Source organism: Lathyrus oleraceus, chromosome 5 (assembly GCF_024323335.1).
Source record: "Lathyrus oleraceus cultivar Zhongwan6 chromosome 5, CAAS_Psat_ZW6_1.0, whole genome shotgun sequence".
Taxonomy (NCBI): Eukaryota; Viridiplantae; Streptophyta; class Magnoliopsida; order Fabales; family Fabaceae; genus Lathyrus; species Lathyrus oleraceus.
This window is the reverse complement of record NC_066583.1, coordinates 67,176,066-67,184,312: the sequence shown is the minus strand read 5'-3', so window position 1 is coordinate 67,184,312 and position 8,247 is coordinate 67,176,066. Positions and strand designations below refer to the sequence as shown.

Here is an 8,247-nt window from a genome sequence, read left to right as displayed (position 1 = left end):
TGATAGAGTTCCTCAAACATCAGGTTATTGATGATCCTGATGATACATGGACTTCTCTACTTCCTCAGTCTTCCAAGTTTTGGAAAAGGAAGTACGATCGACTCGCCAAGGAGAAGGCAGATATGGAGGCAGCCTATGAGAGGGAGGTGAAAAGACTTCGTGCATCCTATCTTCCTGTGTCCCGGGCTTTAGATGATTGTTTCTAGGGATCCATAAGATGATTATTTTCCTTTTCTCTTGTATTTGGTTACCAAAACTGTACTTTTTTAGTGTAAAAATGTTTCAGATAGTATTTGATGAGATATTTCCGTATGCGATAAATGATTAATACTTCCAAACTTGCAAATAGAACCCTAAAAGTTCCTTTGAAATAAAAGAAAAAAAATCATATGCACGAGCATTGCATGCATCATGTGCATAAGCAGTTTTTGTTCCCGGTTTCTTGTCCTGTGGTCTAAATCTGTGTTCTTCATTTATTTTGAAGACAAGCTGACTCACCGGTACTACACTAGAGCCAACATTTCAAGAATGATGGATCATCTGGAACAAGAGAACCGCGAGCTGAAAGAGGAAGTGGCCAGATTAAGTGCCTTGATGGAATCATTCATGGCTGCCCAGAGCCAGTCTTCTCCGACACCTTCAACTCCTTCCCAGAGGACAGTCATCTTTGAGATTGTATCCTCAACTGTGCCTGCAGCCAGTGCACACTTTGCTCCAACGGCCATGCCAACCGGATTCCCGTGGGGGATGCCTCCCAATTTCAGGCCCGAGGGTCCTGCTCCCACCTTTGCTTCTATGTCGGCATCTAGCCCGGTCCTTGCTGTTCCTCCTTCTGTCATGCATACTCTTCCCAGAGTAGACGACACCATCTATCATTCTGAGCCGTCTGAGGGCCCATATGTCTATGAGAAGATGGACGCTATGAACGATCAATTTCTTGAGCTTCGCAAGGAGTTGAAAACTCTCAGAGGAAAGGATCTTTTCGACAAGTCTGCTGCCGAACTCTGCTTGGTTCCTAATGTGAAGATCCCCGTGAAATTCAAGGTCCCTGACTTTGAAAAATACAAGGGAAATACTTGCCCTCTCAGCCACCTGGTCATGTATGCCAGGAAAATGTCGACTCAGACCGACAATGACCAATTGCTCATCCATTACTTTCAGGACAATTTGTTCGGTGCTGCCCTGCGTTGGTACATGGGTTTAGACAGTGCGAACATCCGATCCTTCAACGATCTTGGCGAGGCCTTCATCAAGCAATACAAGTACAATATGGATATGGCTCCCGATAGGGATCAATTGAGGGCCATGTCCCAGAAGGACAAGGAAACTTTTAAGGAACACGCCCAGAGATGGCGAGAGGTAGCAGCACAGATCGTGCCTCCGCTAGAAGAGAAAGAGATGACTAAGATCTTTTTGAAGACCTTAAGTTCTTTTTATTATGAGCGGATGATCGCTAGCGCTCCTTCTGACTTCACCGAGATGGTAAATATGGGGATGCGTCTAGAAGAGGGGGTTAGAGAAGGACGTCTGACCAGAGAAGAAGGCTCTTCCGCCAAATGTTATGGGTCGTTTGTGATAACATGAAATAATATCACATTTTTGGACTCGATTTAATTAAATTATATTATTATTTGTTTCGATTTATTTCATTTTATTCGATATTACTTGGTATTTTTCCTTCTATTTGTCTCAGGTAACTTATTTGAAGCATAAGTGAAAAAGGAAGAAAAGGGGGTGCAAAAAGATAATGAGAAGCAAATTTCACTAAAGCCCAGCCCACAATCACAAGCCAGGAGCGCTGAAGCTGTGACGACCGCCACACAAGGTGTGACGAGCGTCACGCCCTGCTACCTTGTGTTACGAGCGTAACACATGGTGTGACGAACGTCACACCCCTCTCTTATATTTTTGGCTTTTAACGCGCAACAGAGGCACGTTGAAGCCTATTCTTCCGCTTGACTCTTGGAACGTGAAGACTACTTACGGAAGGCATTTTCGGAAACCGTTACAAAAGTAGATTAATATAAATAGTTGCTTTTATCCAACCCTGAAGCCCCGTCTCTTTCCGCCGTGCAAGCATATTTTACAGCATTACTTTTCTACAGCTTTCTATTTTTATTAGCAATTTTTATTTCTTTCTTTTCCAGTCAATCTTTCAAGCACTTAATTAATTTTTCACACAATAGTTTCTACACCAGAAACTATTGTGTATCTTTTACTGGATCTAACCTTACGTTAGATCATAGTATTTTATTCCTTCGCTTTTATTTTCCTGTCCGATTGAAGAGTTCAAGAACAAATCCAACCGGTCTGTGATGGAGTGTTCAAGATTGCTATTAATTATTCAGGTTCTTTAATTTATTGTTTTAATTTATATATGCTCTGCATTGCTGTTTATTTATATTGTTTGCCTGAGATGGTTTTATTTAAGCATGATGATTGTTTAGACCCGTTTAGCATGTCCGGCTAAGTATTTTAGATATCGGTATGTAAAGTAAGCGGAATGAAGGAATCAAAACTAAGTTGGTTTAATTTCATTTAAAAATAAAGTCACCTTTTTTATGGTCTCAATTTACAGGGTTAATCCCAAAGTTTTTGTACGAGAGTAAAAGACATAAAGAAGTTAAAATCAATAGAACGAAAGTTTGAGGTTTTAACTGGACAGTGTAAATTGGACATTAATTCTAAATCAGGGCGAAAGCAATTTTTAGAGTTAATTAAATTCTAATCTTTTTCAAAAAGTATTTTTAAAGGTTAAATGTGAGGACGAGAGTTAATCATTTAAGTTTAATTATATAATCTAAGTCAATAGAGCGAGAGTTTGAGACGAGGGTGTTTAAACGGTTAGTGTTTTCTTAAAAAAGGTTTCTATAGATTCTGTTGTTTTCAAAAAGTGATTTTGGACTTAACTAATAAGTGACAGCTACGTTAATATAAAGCCATGGTCTATTCAACAGAGCGAGAGTTTGAGAAAAGGCTTTTAATCAATAGTGTCTACTGAAAAGATTTATTTTAAAACCAAGAAACCAACGAAGATTTGATTCCCTAATTACGACGAACTACATACCGATATCCACTTAATTGATATTTAATTTAGATCTAATTTTAGTTTTACTTTTCCCCCAAACAATCAAAGTATCATCCGCCTTAGCTTTACGAAGTAACCTTAGAAAACGGTATATCGATTCATAAGTCCCTGTGGCATCGATATCTTTTAAAACTACGCGATAGAACTATGCACTTGCAGTTAGTACCCCAAATCGACTCATAAAGTCGCGATCAAGTTTTTGGCGCCGTTGCCGGGGACTTTTATTTAGTCGATATCGTAACTCTTCTGTTACGCTGTAGAGACTAAGGCAATTTTTATTTTTATTTTTTTTTCTTTCGTTGATTTGTATGCCACACACTCGCTCACAAGGCGAACCGTTTTACTTACAAATCAACGACATTGAACTATATCTCCGAGTCTTACGACGAATTCGGAAATATCGTGCTGCAAACAATCTTCCTCCTATCGAAGTGCCTGATCTCAAAAATCTTCTTCCTTCGCCGATACCCGAGATGGCAGAACCAGCTCGTGCTCTTCGAGATTACGCCGCTCCATCGCAAGATGAGCCGCATTCGAGTATTGCTCCACCCGCAATCGAAGCAAACAACTTCGAACTTAAACCTTCGCTGCTACAAGCAGTGCAACAGAATCAATTCTCTGGAAATCCTACCGAGGATCCAAACCTTCTTTAATCCGTATTTGTCCAATATGCTGATACTGTTAAAGCTAATGGTGTCACTTCAGAGGCAATTCGACTTCGTCTCTTTCCTTTCTCGTTAAGAGATAAAGCTAGAAGATGGCTTCAGTCTCTTCCTTCCAACTCAGTCACCACATGGAACGAGTTGAAGAAAGTCTTTCTTGCCCGATATTTTCCTCCAAGCAAAACAGCTATGTTGAGAGCCCAGATAAATGGATTTAAACAGAAAGATAACGAGTCTCTTTTCGAAGCATGGGAAAGATACAAAGACATGATGAGACTTTGTCCACACCATGGTTTAGAGGACTGGTTAGTAATTCATACCTTCTATAATGGTCTCTTGTACAACACAAGGTTAACAATAGACGCCACCGCAGGTGGTGCGCTTATGGATAAACCTTATGTCGATGCTTATCAACTTATCGAAAGCATGGCCCAAAATCATTATCAGTGGGGAAGCGATCGAACAATGGTAGAGAAACCTCAAACGAAAAGTGGCATGTACGAGATAAGTAGCCTTGATCATGTTAATGCAAAAGTGGATGCTCTGGCCCAGAAAATTGAAAGTTTAAATGTATCACCTCCAGCCACCGTGGTTGCCGCAAATCAAAATTGCGAAGTCTGTGGAATCCAAGGTCACACTCCTGCAGACTGTCAACTCCTAACAGGAATCCAAGCAGAACAAGTGAATTATGCTCAAGGAAATCCCTACTCGCATACCTATAACTCTAACTGGAAGAACCATCCTAATTTTTCATATAAGAGTAATAATGCTTTATACGCACCAGGACAAGCTCCCAATCAAGCCCCAGCTATACCTCCGGGATATCAAAAGCCGATCCCATCTACACCTAACAATAACGTTCCTAGGAAGTCCAATTTGGAAATCATGATGGAGAACTTCATAGCTTCTCAACAGCAAACCAATAAAGACTTCTTAAACCAGAATGTACACACTAGCGAACAAATTAAACAACTAGCAAGTAAAGTAGATGCCCTGGCTACCCATAACAAAATGCTGGAAACACAAATCTCACAAGTAGCTCAACAACAAGCGCCTACTGCAGCCCCAACTGGTACATTTCCTGGACAACCCCAACCTAACCCAAAAACCCACGCTCATGCAATTATATTGAGAAGTGGAACAGAGGTAGAAGGACCATCTGATCCAAGAATTGAAAACCAAAACTCTAAAAAGCCAACTGAGGAAGAAAGTAAACCTAAGGAAAAGGAAGAGAGTAATAAGGAAATCGTAGAAAAGAAAGAACCTTATGTACCTCCACCACCTTACAAACCACCTATCCCTTATCCTCAGAGGCTAATTAAAACCAAAGATGCGGGCCAATTTAAAAAATTTGTTGACCTACTGAAACAATTAAACGTCACAATCCCGTTACAGAAGCTATTACGCAGATGCCCTCATATGCTAAGTTCTTAAAAGAAATTCTTTCTAATAAAAGGAAACTTGAAGATAGCGAAACCGTTACACTCACTGCTGAGTGTAGCGCTATAATCCAGAATATGCCTCCAAAACTTAAGGATCCTGGTAGTTTCTCTATACCCTGTCACATAGGAAAATTTGTCATAGATAAAGCCTTATGCGATTTAGGGGTCGGTATCAGTGTTATGTCTTTATCCATATGCAAGAAACTGGAAATGGGAGAATTAAGACCAACTAAAATGTCTGTGCAACTAGCAGATCGTTCTGTTAGATATCCTGTAGGAATTCTTGAAAACGTTCCCGTGCGCATAGGACAATTCTACATTCCAACCGATTTTATCATTATGGACATTAGAGAAGATGAAGTTACACCCATTATATTGGGAAGACCATTCTTAGCAACCGCCGGTGCGATCATAGACGTAAAACGAGGACGACTCACTTTCGAAGTAGGAGAAGAGAAAATTGAGTTCATTCTTTCCAAATTTTTGAAAGCATCTGCAATAGAAGACACATGTTACTTCATGGATATCATCGATGAATGCATAAAAGAAACAGAGTTAGAGAATGACAAATTGTCTGACTATCGTGTAGAAGACAAACTTAACTAATGTTTAGCAATAACACCGGACCCTACGCAATGCCTTAAGAAACCAACCCTCGACCTGAAAACACTTCCCAGAAATCTGAGATATGAATTCCTAGACTCAGAACTTGAACGACCAGTGATAGTTAATACAGACCTAGGAAAACTCGAAATCGAAAAAATCCTACATATCTTAAGAAAATATCCAACCGCACTAGGATACAACATCACCGATCTTAAAGGAATAAGTCCTTCTATTTGTATGCACCGCATCATGCTAGAAGAAGACTGTAAAACCTCTAGGGAACATCAGAGGAGACTAAACCCGATCCTGAGTGAGGTAGTGAAGAAGGAAGTAACAAAGTTATTAGAGACAGGTATCATATATCCTATATCTGATAGCAAATGGGTTAGTCCTGTACACGTAGTACCAAAGAAAGGAGGTATAACAGTTATTGAAAATGAAAAAGGAGAAACTATAACCAAACGAATCGAATCGGGATGGAGAATGTGCATTGACTATAGGAAACTAAACAAAGCAACCCGTAAAGATCATTTCCCTTTACCATTCATAGACCAGATGTTAGAACGATTAGTAAAACATTCTCATTTCTGCTATCTAGATGGTTACTCAGGCTTCTTTCAAATACCAATTCATCCTGATGACCAAGAAAAGACAACATTCACATGTCCTTTTGGTACCTTCGCTTATCGACGAATGTCGTTTGGCTTATGCAATGCTCCCGCAACCTTCCAAAGGTGCATGATGGCAATATTCGCCGATTTTCTCGAAAATATCATGGAAGTATTTATGGATGATTTTTCCGTATGCGGACAAAGCTTTGAAGAATGTCTTGAAAACCTAGAAAGAGTTCTAGAGCGATGTGTAAAAGTAAACCTAGTACTTAATTGGGAAAAATGTCACTTTATGGTACAAGAAGGAATTGTTTTAGGACACATCATATCAAATAGAGGAATTGAAGTAGACAAAGCCAAAATAGAAGTAATCGAAAACCTTCAACCTCCGAAAACTGTGAGAGAAGTACGAAGCTTCTTAGGACACGCCGGTTTTTACCGACGATTCATTAAAGATTTCTCTAAAATAACTAAACCTTTGACCGGATTATTAATGAAAGATGCTGAATTCATCTTTGACAATAAATGTTTAGAAGCATTTCAAACGCTTAAACAAGCATTGATCTCCGCACCCATAATGCAGACCCCGGATTGGAATGAACCATTCGAAATAATGTGTGACGCAAGTGATTACGCCGTGGGCGCTGTTTTAGGACAACGAAGGGATAAAAAGCTTCACGTCATATATTACGCAAGTAGAACTCTAGATGAAGCACAAATGAATTACGCCACAACCGAGAAAGAACTTCTAGCAGTAGTGTTTGCACTAGATAAATTTCGTTCTTACTTGGTCGGAGCTAAAATAATCGTTTACACTGACCACGCCGCCATTAAGTACCTCTTAACAAAAAAGGATGCTAAACCTAGACTCCTAAGGTGGATCTTGTTGCTACAAGAATTCGATCTGGAAATCAAAGATAAGAAAGGAACTGAAAACGTAGTAGCAAATCACCTCTCTAGACTCGAAAACCTGGAACCGGAAAGAACTTCGATCAACGATGATTTCTCGTACGATAAACTTATAGCTACTTTGGAAGAAAATAAAGCTGATAAACAGGTAGAGACCATCTTAGCTATATGTGTTACACCATAGTACGCTGACTTCGTCAATTATTTAGCTACCGGAATAGTTCCACCTAATTTATCTTACCAACAAAAGGAACGATTCTTCCATGACATAAAACATTATTACTGGGATGACCCTTTACTTTTCAAAAGAGGCCCCAATGGTATTTTCCGTCGGTGTATACCTGAAGAAGAGATAGAAAATATAATCCAACACTGTCACTCCGCTCCTTATGGTGGACATGCAAGTACATCCAAGACCTGCTCCAAAATCCTACAAGTCGGTCTTTATTGGCCAAACATATGGAAGGATGTGCATGCGGCTATCAAGAAATGTGATAGATGTCAACGCACAGGAAACATATCTAGACGTGACGAGATGCCACAAAAGGGCATTTTGGAAGTAGAGATTTTCGATGTGTGGGGAATAGATTTCATGGGACCTTTTCCACCTTCTTTCGGTAACAAGTACATACTCGTAGCGGTTGACTACGTATCAAAATGGATTGAAGTTATAGCTTCTCCAACAAACGACACACGAGTAGTAACTAGACTCTTTAAGAATATAATATTTCCGAGATTTGGTGTCCCAAGAATAGTAGTCAGTGATGGTGGATCGCATTTCATATCTAAGATACTCGAAAAACTATTGTTTAAGTATGGTGTAATACATAGAGTAGCGACACCTTACCATCCTCAAACCAATGGACAAGTGGAGGTGTCTAACAGAGAAATCAAACAAATATTGGAAAAAACAGTCGCCACCTCAAGGA

General features: G+C 39.7%; 1 non-coding gene across 1 annotated transcript; it reads right to left on the bottom strand.

Moving 5' to 3' along the window:
- Positions 1-3,939: 3,939 nt before the first annotated feature.
- Positions 3,940-4,046, bottom strand: LOC127088451 (small nucleolar RNA R71). Its single transcript, XR_007790286.1, has one exon. It is a non-coding gene; the product is annotated as a small nucleolar RNA R71 (small nucleolar RNA).
- Positions 4,047-8,247: the final 4,201 nt, after the last annotated feature.